Raw genomic sequence first — 12942 nt, 5'->3', positions numbered from 1 at the left:
CTCCAAAAGATCAACAGAGATGTCTTGGAAACTCTCTCCAAAATCCAAAGGCAAAGCAGTGTTGGAAGCTGTCCCAGAACCAGCCTCCATCTTTATTTCAAAAGGTACTCAGGAAGCAGTTGAACTTCAGACTGAAGCTCAACAAAGTGCCACAAATCATCTCCGACGTATAATTGGTGATGTTGATACGTCATTAGGAGTCTACCGGAACCTTCATAGACTCCTTACGTATACCTTCCTGAAGACGGCGCCATGCCCAAGAATCAGCAGTCTTCACAGCCCTAAAGCCGAAGACTCGTTCGAGATGGAAGAGGCTTCCCTAATTAGCCTCTTTCAAATTGAAAGTGTTTGGGATGTAATTCATGACTTTGACAAATTTGCCATGAATTATTTGTTTTCTTCCAAACAATTCAGACGTCTCATGTCACTCAACGACGATGCTGGAACGTCAAGAGCACTTGAAGAGCCTCTCATCATCGAACAAGTAACTGATGTGCTCAGCTCACCAGCACACGACACTGCTCAACCGGCGGAATCTACTGCTGATCTTGTCGATGCTGAACAACCAATGACTGATTCTATCAGTCAGCCGATTTTGCCATCGACTCCTCCAATAATTCATGCTGAAGCAGACCAGGCTAGCATCACTGAAGTTGATGCTCCTCTATCAGTAGAAGAACAAAGATCAGCTGACAATACTGATCACCTAATTTCTGAAGAACGAGTTGAAGATTTCTCCAAGTCTCCTCCGCCTTCGTCAACACCCCTCTTAAACACTGATGAGCTTACTCCTACTGAAGGCCAGAACATCAGTCAAGAGCAATCAAATTCTCAATCCCCTGCAGAAGAAAGAGCACAGCATCCTGCCTCAACGAATCAAGCCGAGGCATCCACATCCAAAGCCCATGAAGATCGTCAGCAAGCGTAGAATTCTCCTGCCGAATCAGACATTCCAATAGAACACGTAGAGCTTCCTCGCTCAGAAGGACCTGTTCTATTTGATTCAGATTCAGAAACTGACGAGCGCCTTACCGTCTGGAAGCACAATCGGCCACATAGAAACCTACTACGGATTTCTGATGATGTTGAAAAACCGATAGATGCACTGCTTGAACAGCTTGCTGATCAACGGCTTGAAATCGACTTACTCCGACACGAGCTCGAACTACAGCATATATATGGTAAAAAGTTTGTGAAGAAACTTGAAGAAGTCGAGAAACAGGCAACCGCAGACATGGTCTATCATGCCGGCTTGATCAATGAGCTCCAACATCGGATGGGAGCAGAAGAAGTTGCTCTGATCAAATACAAGGCAGAAATGCTTGATCCAAAGAAAGGTCTCCCCAAAATCACGAAGGATCACGAAGGGAAACGAAAATGATCCCCTCTATTTTTAATGAGGTTGAAAACAGGGCTGAAGAGATCATCGCAAGGGTTGCTCCTACTTTTGCCTCAGTCGAAGCCAACAGAAAGAGAAGCAGAGAAAGCTCCTCAAATGAGCCAGAACAGAAGAAGAAGAAAATCTACTTCATATCAACTCTAAAGGAAGGTTAGAAGCTCGAACACTACTTTAAGAATGGACTGATTGTATCATATTTGGAGAAGTTTGAGCGACCAGACAAATGGATACCGTCAGAGTTGAATGACTGGTGGGAGAAAACCAAGGAATGCTACACCAAATGGATGGTTTTTGCAAACGTCCAAGGTGACGGGGAATACAGGAATGAAGCCTGGAAGTATTTTCTGTTGCAACTGGAAGAATGAGAAAAAGTTCTTCAAATGCAAGACGCTCAGAGAATATATGGAAAAATGATTCCTGACCCTCAGAAGAAAATAGTGACTCCACCAAGGATCAAGAATGGAGTCGACAGAGAAAAGATCAAGAAAGAAGTCAGAGCCTTATGCAAGATTTGGAATATTCATCCAGACTCCAGGGACGACAGAGAGATCAGGGAAGCAGTTTTCAATCTTTACAATCAGAAACCCTGAGTTGTTTAGATGTCCTCAGTATTGTTCTTTTCTGTTTTCAAGTTGTAACTTGGACTGATGACTTATCAGTCTCTTTTTTTTTTAATTAAAAGAACTTCTTGTTGATCTCAACCTGAAGACAATGACTCTTTGTCCAGGCTCTGATTATGTTTTTATGTCTTCTCCTTGTTCTGTTTTAGAACTGTTTTCGTTCTTAACTCTAAGTACAAGTTTTTAGGTTCTATTGTTAAGGGGGAACTGTTTTCACCCCAGTTTTAGAACTTGTACTGTGAGTTTAGTCTTTTTGCTGTCTAGAACTGCTGTGTGGTTTTGACATCATCAAAAAGGGGAAAATTGTTGGGAACCTTGTGGAATATCCTAACCCTTGTTTTGATGATACCAAAAATCATAGGACTTAATTGTAATAGACTAGAATTGTTTTGAACTCAAGTGTTAGAGTTCGTTTCTAGTTTAGTTTGCGGTGTCGAAGACTGAAGACTGAAGAACGAAGGACTGAAGACTGAAGACTGCAGATACCAACTGAAGTATCAGTTGAAGAATCAGTTGAAGACTGATTACTTAATGCGCGCAAAGGACTGATACTAAAGTCAAGTATCAGTTGGACATTCTTCCTAGGACTGATCTTCCAACGTTCAGAGGAAGCCACGTACTCACAAAGTACAGCCGCATTAAATGCAGAGATCTCAGGATCTTATCTCTGCAGAGGTCATACCTATCTGGTGGTTACTTTTCAGAGACGTCACATCTCATGTCCATCAAAGAGAGCCGTTTCCACCCAGACAATGAACCTCGAAGATTGAAGCCTCAGCCCAAATTCGAATTGCTCTCCAACGGAAGAAATCTTGAGGACGATTTACGCCAACGGATCTATTCAAGAGTTCTCCTACAAATAGCGCTCGAGGATCACTTCAACCTTCACCGATTCAACAACATAAGTTGAAGCTCTGCTGAAATTGCTACTCAGCCTTAAGCTTAAACTCCCCAAAGCTTGAATCGAAGAAGAGAATTCCAAAGCCAAAGGTCAAACTTGCTTCAAAGAACTTGTTCTTTGCAAGTATAGTTGGCACTCGTTCAAACCTCCCCCACATAAGAGTGTTTTGAGCGATTCGGAGGTCAGAAGGGTTTTCTGACTCTGAGAGTCTTAGCACGAGTTGTGTTAAGCAAGGGAAATCCTACGCGAGTGAAGTGCGGGTACTGGAGAAGGGTTTTCTTCAGTGTACGGTTGTGTGCACCCGGCAAGCACACAGTTCGATTTGCAGTGCACCTGTTAAGCACTTGCGGAGTGGATTGTTGGTCTGATCAACCAACCGTGGATGTAGGAAAGGGTTTTTCCGAACCACGTAAAAGTCTCTGTGTTGTTTACAGCTTTCAGTTTTACATTCTTACTTGTGATATTTCATTTGATAAAACTGAACACTGACTAACTGCAAAGAAAAACCATAACCAACAACTTGCTCCACCGAGGCTATTTCGAAACTAAGTTTAATTTCCGCTGCGTATGATATCGGTCTGACTGAACTATCCTCTGATAGTCAGGAAGAGTGATATCATCTCTGTTTTAGCAAACACGACTGAAGCCCTTACTTGCATCAGTTAAGTTCCAGCAACTTAACTGATAACTCTTTACTGAAGAGCTTTCAGTATCAGTCGTCAATCCTGTTGGTCAAAACTGATTTCAGTAAAACAGGAGTCCTTGTTTGCATGCAAAGTTTCGTCTTGATCTCTGACTGAGATTCCTCTGATTGAGGTCAGTAGATTGATTGAAAAATAGCCTATAGGTGTATTCTCCCCCCCCATACACCTATTCGAGACCCTCAGGACCTAACAGGAGAGCATCTCCATTGCAAAATAGCATTCAACGCTATATTAGTGTCTCATTTGGAGATGCTTTGAGCTATTAAAAGTGGTCTCATCATTTAAGAGCTCACTCCCCATAATGGGAGAGCTTGCACATTGACTCTTAAATTTAAATTTTTATTTTATATTTAATTCTAATGTTGTTTACAATTAAATTTGACATCTAATTTAATAATTAAACTTTCATTGAAATTAAAATCAAACCTTACATTAATAAAAAGAAAACACTAATTAAAAAAAATATTTCAATAATTAAAAAGCGTATTTTGTTCGCTATTTTATTTGCCACGCCGCAAGTGTACGGGTGCAATTGTGTACAGTAGCAAGTAAGGTCGTATCCACAGAGACTGAATTAACCAATTCCTATCCTAAATTATTCTACTCTATCTGGACAAACGAAATTAAGAGTTTTGGTTCTGAAAACAAATTAAATAAATAAACACTGGAAAGAAAATAAATCAACTATGAAAATGCGGAGTATCAGATTAGAGAAGATTTCCCAAGGCAGAGGTTTCAACAGATTCTCCTAACTAACATGTTCAATTCAATTAATAAGATGATTCCTAAGGCAATCTCTAAGCTAGTTCATACCCACTCTCGTGGCATACAAACCGTTGATTACACGCAAGACTGCCATCCCTGGATCGCACTTCTAGCATGCAACTCCTAAAAGTTCCTAGGATTAATGCCCTCACACTTATCAATTCCCTTTAGAATTAAAATAAATGTGTTTTATGTTCTTAGTTAAGGTAAAAATCATCATCTCCTGATCTCAAATTATTACCTATGATTATGCTAAATTGGTGATCAAGCAATAAAGCAAACAATTATAGCAAGAACATAAAAATGAATAACAATCTCAATTAATTGAATCAAACAGTCAGAAATTCAAATCATGTCTACTCCCTAAACCCTGGGAAAAAGGGATTCTAGCCACACATAGACATATGAACTAGAATCAAAGTCTCAATAAAACATAAAAACATTCAACAATAAAACCGTAGTGAAATTGAGAATCTTCAGTTCTTGCTCTGGCTTCGTTCTCTGTCTCTCACAGCTCTCATGAAAGTGATAAAAGGTGATAAAGAAGTCCTGAGAATAAGTTCTTGGGGAGTATTTTTAGTCCCTAGGTCAAGTAGGACTCAAAAATACCCCAAAATCGCGTATACAGCTGAAAAACGGACTTTTGGGCGGAAACTCGGCGACTCGCGCGGCCACATGTCTAGCCCGCGTGAGCTCGCGCGGCCGCGTGCCGCGCCCGCGTGTGCCGTCCAGCGAGTCCTGCTCTGTCGCGCGGCCGTGGCATGCGGCCGCATGCCCGGACCGCGCGACCTCCAGCGTGTGCGCTCCGACCTGCGAACTTCCCGACGCTCGTTCTTCCTCGTCCGATGTCCGAATCGACCTTCGTTTTCGCCTACGGACTCGTCTCTTCATGTACTTCTCTCTATATTCTCAAAATCATCCCAAATCGAGTCCAAAACCTGTAAAAACAATATGAGCACGGACGAGTAGTCTATTCCACAAAAATATGCAATTTAAACCATAGACAACTCAACAACTCAATTAGAAACGCCCAAAACACTAAAGAATAACGCGATAAAGGAGTGAAAATTGCATGTAAAACAAACTCCCCAAACTTATACCATTGTCCGTCCTCGGACAAAATAAAGATGAACCAAGAATGAATCAACAAGAGTGTTGAGAAAAGTGGATAACATTGTGGTTTCAGATTTGTCAACAAAAATAACAACATGATCACCAAGATATCACACTCATGACAAACTTCAAATAGTGGTCTCAATGACTTGCAATCCTCACCAAAAAGATAAAGAATATAAGAACTCTCAACTCTCAAGTGTATCAATCAAAGATATGGACGTTTTTACACTCAGTTCAAGCAAAACAAGTACTCAACCATAAGCTTGTCAATCGTCTCACCTCTCCACCACTTAATGTGTGCTCTTATAACTAAGATCAAAAAGGTCTTTATTGAGGGTTGTAATGTAGGCTATTTGGTAGGGTAGGATAAATTTGGCTAAGTGACATAGATACTCTCAATGTAGCACAATCACCAACCTTATAGCATTCTTAATCCATACCATCTTCCACCTCTCATAAAACCAGATTTTTAAATACGAGAACCATCACAACTCAACAATTATTTCTCATAATATTATGTCTCTCTAATGCATCCTATGTGTCCATTTTTTTCAATTCTTTTCTCACTCTTTTTTTTTCTTTTCTTTTCTTTTCTTCACCATTTTTTTTTCAACAACTTGTAGGGTACTAAAATTTTCAATTTAAAACCACAAAACATAACTCATGATCATTCATCTCCACAACCCAATTATCTCCTATCAAATAATCTCCAAGCTCCCACCCATAGCTAAATCAAAGAATATGGAAAAATAAGGCTCAAAGGGGGTGAACTAGGATCATATATAGTCATCGGATAAATAGGCTAGCAAAGATGGCCTTCTATCATCTCAAAGTTATTAAGCACACTATGTGACCTCGAGGGAGAAACCAAGACAAGTTCTAGTGAGAAACATGCATGCTCGAACAATCACTCAAGAATAAGAAATAAGACTGTAAAATAATGACAGTCAAGGCTCAAATCTCACAGTTTATTTCATTGATTGCAAACACACAGCGACCACGCTTATCGTTCATCACTCATGCTCAATCTCAACAATATCAACACAAACGCATGCAATTTCACAATTTTAAAGCAGAAATCATCATAAGCCAATCATCCAACTAATTCCTGCACAGCTCATATCATCATCAAGGTAACATCACAGAGAAACTGTCAAAAGCAAGACTGACATCTCAACTCCAAAACAGAGACAAGAACAAAAAAAAAAAAAAAACAGTACACCCACAAAGACACATCCCCCCAAACTTATTCACCACTAAGGAGAATAAGTTTGCAAAGGAATTGTGGGGCACGAAAACAAACAAACTAAACAAAAAGAAACGAACTAACCAAGATTGGGTTGCCTCCCAATAAGAGCTATTTTTAACGTTGTTAGCTCGATAGAACAACAAACTCTTCAAGGAGGCTGGTACAAGCAGTGTTGCGAATAGCTGCTCCCTCCTTCACTTTTGCCAGCCATGCTCCATTCCTGCGAATTCTGATCACCTGGATCCTGCCAAGAAAACTGATCCTCATTAAATATATTAAAAACATCAACACTTACCTTACCCGGATCCTTTGCTTTCTTGGACACTTCGTCCTTGTGGATGCAGTATGGTTCATAGATATAGAAAGTTTGGCTTTCATCATGAACTCGCAGCGTGAGCTCTCCTTTCTCCACATCAATTAAAGCTCTTCTCGTTGCAAGGAACGGGCGCCCCAAAATCAGCTGAATTTTGTTGTCATCTTCAATGTCTAAAACCACAAAACCGGCAGGGAAAATAAAATCCCCCACCTTCATGAGCACGTTCTCCACAATTCCACGAGGATAAGTGACCGACCTGTCCACCATCTGCAGCCTCATAGATGTATGCTTCAATTGCCCAATCGCCAGCTACTGAAAAACAAATAGAGGCATGAGATTAATGCTTGCCCCCAGGTCGTAGAGTGACCTCCCGAAATGCTGGCCTCCAATAATGCAGGAAAGTGTGAAACTGCCCGGATCTTTGACCTTCGTCGGTAGCTTCCTCTACAGAATCGCGCTGCATTCTTCATTGAGCCTCACGGTCTCAAACTCCCCCAACTTCTTCTTACGCGAGACTATGTCCTTGAGGAATTTGGCATATTGCATATCTCCAGTAACATCTCCACTAACGGAATGTTGATGTTCACCTTCTTAAAGATCTCTAAAAACTTAGAGAGCCGCTCTTTCATCTTCTCTTTCTTATGGCGCTGAGGGAATGGTATAGTCACAGTTGCTGGCGAAGTAGCTTTCTGCTTTTCATCCTTCTTTTTGCCAGAAATCTCAACAGTGACCTCCTCAGCTTTTTCCTTAATTGGGGGTGCACTCTCATAATCTGCCATCTTGGCCTCTTCTTGTGTGGTCCCGCTCGGCAAATCAATGATCTTATAATGACGTTGGGGAAACGGCATCGACCCAGGAGGACACAGATGAGGTGGAAGTCGCCGGCCTTCCTCATGGACTCTCCACGAGAGCTCTTCTCTCTCCAACTCACGAGATCCATGGCTGCCTTCAGAGGTGGCTTCACTCTTCAATCCAATGCCCATGCACTGCTCCTTTGGCTTCACCTTGGCATTGTTTATGAGATTACCCTACTGTTGGAGTTTGTTGACGACGGTGGCTATTTGATCCAATTGGGTCTCGAACATCTTCATTTGAGTCCCCACAGCAACGGCATTGGACTCTAACTTTTCCATCCTCTCGTCGGATTTGGACATGAACTTCATCAGCAACTCCTCTATATTCGGCTTCTTCTCTTCATTTATCACTCCATTGGTTACCGAGAAGCCTGGTGGAGGTTGAATTGCATTGTAGGGATTCCCATAAGCTAAGTTTGGGTGTGAACGCCCTCCATGATGAAACTGTTATTCACTATTGTATCCGCCCTGTTGCCCATGCTGAAAGTTCCCATAGTTTCTGCCATTGATGTAGTTAGCGTCTTCTACGCCTGTCGGGATCTTTACAGCCGGCTCAGGATTTCCAATAGCCAAGGCTGTAATTTTTGAATTCAGCTCTGCCAGCTGAGTAGCAATCAACGCCATAGGGTCCGAACTGGAGGTAGCAGCAACTTTCTTCAAGTGAACTCTCTCGGATGGCTATTGATAGCTCGTGGTGGCCATGCTCTCAATGATCTCCATTGCTTCAGAACTCCCCTTCTTGAGCAAGGAACCCCCTGCAGCTGTGTCCATGAACATCCTAGTGCGCTCCCCACAAGCGTTATAAAACATAACTACTTGTGTGCCTTCATCAAATCCATGGTTTTGGCATTTTCTAAGCTTTTCCTGGTATCTCTCCCATGTTTCTGCTAGTGTCTCTCCATCGAACTGTTGGAATTGGAGAATATCTATCTTTAACTTCAATGTAAGCCACAGAGGATGGAACTTCCGCAGGAAAAGATCCGCCAAATCCCCCCATACTGGATTAGCTCCTAGCTGTAGAGTTTGATACCACGACTTTGCCTTATCCCTGAGTGAGAATGGGAAAAGACGGAGTCGTATAATGTCATCAGGGGCTCCATTCATCTTAACTGTGCTGCACAACTCCAGGAATTGTGCCAGGTGCGCATTAGGGTCCTCCACGACTTTGCCTCCATACTGGTTTTGCTGCACCATCGTGATCAAACCAGTCTTGAGCTCAAAATTATTTGCGTTGACACTTGGAGGCTCATGAAACTGAAACTGACACCATGACTCGCGCGGTCGCATGGCTAGCCCGCGTGAGCTCGCGCGGCTGCGTGCCGCGCCTGCGTGTGCTGTCCAGCGAGTCCTGCTCTGTCGCGCGGCCGTGGCATGCAGCCGCATGCCCGGACCGCACGACCTCCAGCGCGTGCGCTCCGACCTGCGAACTTCCCGACTCTAGTTCTTCCTCGTCCGGTGTCCGAATCGACCTTCGTTTTTGCCTACGGACTCGTCTCTTCATGTACTTCTCTCTATATCCTCAAAATCATCTCAAATCGAGTCCAAAACCTGTAAAAACAACACGAGCACGGACGAGTAGTCTATTCCATAAAAATATGCAATTTAAACCATAGACAACTCAACAACTTAATAAGAAACGCCCAAAACACTAAAGAATAACGCAATAAAGGAGTGGAAATTGCATGTAAAACATATTTACGGCTCGATTGGTCCAAATTGTGCCTATATATGCTCCACCAAATCATTTCGGAGACGAGCGTGTAAACGGCTATCGCAAAGGTTTTGGCTTCGGGCCATATAGGCGACGAATTTCGGTGGTGCTTTGGAATTGAACTCCGTTTGAGGACCAGTGCTTGATCCTTAACCACATGTGTCAGCGTCCCAATCAGTGGCATGCTCTCATTTGTCCTAGATTATCATGTTATGCAAAATAATGCACACACACATGATATCACTTATTACCTCCTTCTTCCATAAATGTGACAGACCTTTGATAATGCCCCAACGAGCTTGGAGAACACCGAAAGCTAGTTCTACATCTTTCCGTGCAACTTCTTGCATCACTTTGAACCTCATCATCTTCTCGTCGCCTGGAATGTGAAGCTCTTCACGAGCACGTGTCACTCTGGGTAGATTTCAAAGTAGTAGCCCCTAGTATGGTGGGCGTCGTTGGCCACAAAGTGCACCGCTGCTTCATTTTCCAACATAACGTCGTTGAACAATGTCGATTGGCCGAGGACGTTGATGTCATTGTTCGAGCCTGAGATGTCAAAGAATGCATGTCAGATCCAAAGATCTTGGGATTCCACTTCCTCAAGTATAATAGTGGACTCACCGTGATCCCCTCGAGTGTAAGCGTCATGCCATGTCACTGGACAATTTTTCCAAGTCTAGGCATGCAATCTAGGCTCCCCCAACATTCCTGGGAACCCATGCTTCGCCTAGTGCAATGCAAGTAGCCTTTGGCAATCGGCGATGGTCGGTCTTCTCAGATATTGTCCGCCAAAAATGCGAACAACAGCTCGACAAAAAAACTTCAAGCACTTCAAAGTCGTGCATTTCGCTATACGAAGGTATTCATCGCAATGATTTGCGCCAATGGCATACGCTAGTTGCTGAATAGTTGCAGTACATTTATGGATCGGTGTGAAGTCTGGGTGCCCAGTTACGTCGTCGCATTGTTGGAAGTATGGATCAACCTCCACAGCACTCACAATGTGCAAAAATAGAGACCGCCTCATACGAAAATGTCAGCAAAAAAATGAATCACCGTATACAGGCTCGTCGGTGAAGTAATCCCGATGAAGTCGATCTCCACCGCTTTCACGATCAAGGAGAATGTATCTCCGGTTCTTTTTTTCCTTAGGAGGATCGAAATTGATAGTACTCGCCACTTGCATGAAGTTGGTGGCAAGATGCATGAAAAAGACACCGTGATTAATATTTGGATAAGGAAAAAGAAGGTGATCTTGATTGTGAACTTCTTCGTCGAATGAATTCGATGAAGAATTATTGGATGAGGTGTTGGAGGAAGATATTTTTGAAGAAAGCTGTTGTATTTTACCGTTTGAATTTTTTTTTATTGAAATTCGTTGATTGAGTCGTGCATTGCACACGTCCAACCAAAATCAACCGCGCACTAGGAGCGGGGGAAGCGGACTCGGAGTACAATTATGTAAGAAAAACGTACAATAATTGTTGAATTACAATACAAGTAAAAAAAAATATTTGATGAAACTAAAAACTTTACCACATAATAACCATGAAATAAGAACGGGATTCAGACCTGAGTGCTTCAGATTCAGACTAATAAGAGTATTTCAGAGCAGAGCGAAACTTTTAAAACACTTCATAATTTTCATTTCTAAAATTTCATCCTCTTAGTATTTATAGAGGTTACGAGGGCGAATGATAAATTAGACTTTTCTACTCTTCACGTACTCCTCATGCATAGGTGTTGATCGATGTCTTTGTCTTCTGAAATTCGTCCTTTATCAACTAACTTGCAGCTTTTCAGTTTAGGGTGTTCATATAGTTATCATGCAGATGAGTCCTTTATGACTACGCAGGTACCCTGAAGCGACTTCGGAACTCACGTATGAGGATAAGACTTTTCTTCACTGACACATGTATTTCTTCTATGTTGACTTCTCATTCACCTGCGCAGGTAGGTTTCCCGTCTATTCATATGAGATATTCAATTATACCTATGCTGGAAAACTCATTCAAAGAATATAATAATATAATATAAATAGGATGGTAACCAGCGCTGATAAAGATTTACTCCTCATCAATGTTGAAGTACAATACTTTCAGTCAATACCATTGAATTATTTGTGAGTTTTATTTAAATTATTCCCTCCGTCCCACGAAATTTGAGCAATTTCTATTCGGCACGGGTTTTAAGGAGCTAGTATTTTGTGTGTTAAGTGTGGTAGGAGAAAAAATGAAAAGATGAATAAAGGGAAAAACTTTTGTCATATAAGGAAAGTGCTCAAGTTTTGTGGAAACCTAAAAATGAATACTGCTCAAGTTTCGTGGGGCGGAGGGAGTATTAAACAATGCATTAAAATTCTAAACTAATTTATTACTTATGAAAAAAATATTGAAATTTTCATTTTTCGTAATGAAATATAATTTCCAACCTAAAAAATAAGTAGTCGTTCGGCGATATGAGCTAGTCGCCGGTAGGCTAGCTTGGTTTTTAATTATTTTTGCGATTTTGCGATTTTTGTTGAGAATCCATTAAAGTAGTACATTTTTTGCACGCATGTGGCTTTTAAATGGACGTAAGTGTGTAGTCACATTTCCTACAATGTTATTCATCTAAATTTTATACAATAATTTTAACAATTTATACAAAAAATCACTAACTCGGACATTGGCACTCAAACGCAAACATAAATTCAATTACCGGAGAACAATATTCAAGAAGAGTTCACCTCATTTTTACATTAATTTTTCACTCCAAAAAAGGTAATCATCCATACTATAGCTTAAATTAAACGAATTGATGTTAAGGTTTGAATTATTGAAAGGATAAACATGTTTATCTTTTGTTTTTGTTTTATTGAATTAGTCATAAACACAAGGATATTCTCGTGTAACCAAAATAATTTGATGAGCGTGTCCATAGAAATAATTGTCGTGATTATAAAGTTAAAGAAATTATATGTTAATTTCTCTATAAAAATTGGTAGTCGGTCGGAAATTCTACTGTCAGACAGCTAGCTGACAGCGGGTTGCCACCGGTTATCTATTTTTTCGGCAAAACTGATGTAAAATTAATTGAAATTTTGTAGATTTATATTTGTTTTCTCTTATTTGTAGATGGTTGAACTCCCTAAAAACGTCATAGTGAGATACCTAGGTGAATTTGAGGACTGTAACTACGTTAACGGGGCACACCGATGGTAACTATATTTAGTGATGTAATATTAGCTTGCAATACCACATTAATCATGTATTGCCTGAAGAATAACGATCATCAACTTACAAAATGTTTTATCTATCAAAGT

The sequence above is a fragment of the Salvia miltiorrhiza genome, chromosome 6, assembly GCF_028751815.1.
Source record: "Salvia miltiorrhiza cultivar Shanhuang (shh) chromosome 6, IMPLAD_Smil_shh, whole genome shotgun sequence".
Lineage (NCBI taxonomy): Eukaryota > Viridiplantae > Streptophyta > Magnoliopsida > Lamiales > Lamiaceae > Salvia > Salvia miltiorrhiza.
The sequence above is the reverse complement of the archived record's forward strand: the minus strand, read 5'-3'. Positions refer to the sequence as shown.